The sequence below is a fragment of the Chaetura pelagica genome, unplaced genomic scaffold (genome assembly GCF_000747805.2).
Source record: "Chaetura pelagica isolate M959 unplaced genomic scaffold, ChaPel_1.0 scaffold212, whole genome shotgun sequence".
In the NCBI taxonomy this organism is placed as follows: Eukaryota; Metazoa; Chordata; class Aves; order Apodiformes; family Apodidae; genus Chaetura; species Chaetura pelagica.
Genome location: NW_009952365.1, coordinates 889374 through 889691, shown reverse-complemented (window position 1 = coordinate 889691; position 318 = coordinate 889374).

Here is a 318-nt window from a genome sequence, read left to right as displayed (position 1 = left end):
CCTCATAAGGGAGATGTTCCACTCCCTTCAGCATCTTTGTAGCTTGCGCCTTGTTGAATTATCCTTTCACAGCTGGGAAAGGAAGGTAATAATGGCTTCCCATGGATGAAGGGCCCTATTTGTGACAGCCAGGCCGCCTGCCTGACACGCTGGTGACACCAGCAGAGAAGGAGCCCGCAGGGACACTGTGACACACTCCGGCCCGGGTGCTTCTCGGCAGGTCCGCGGCTCTGCCAGCACAACCCAGCGAGCAGCAGCCCCTCCTCGGACAAACCACACTCCACGCAAGGCAGAGGGAAGCAACTCCTGCCGCGGCCG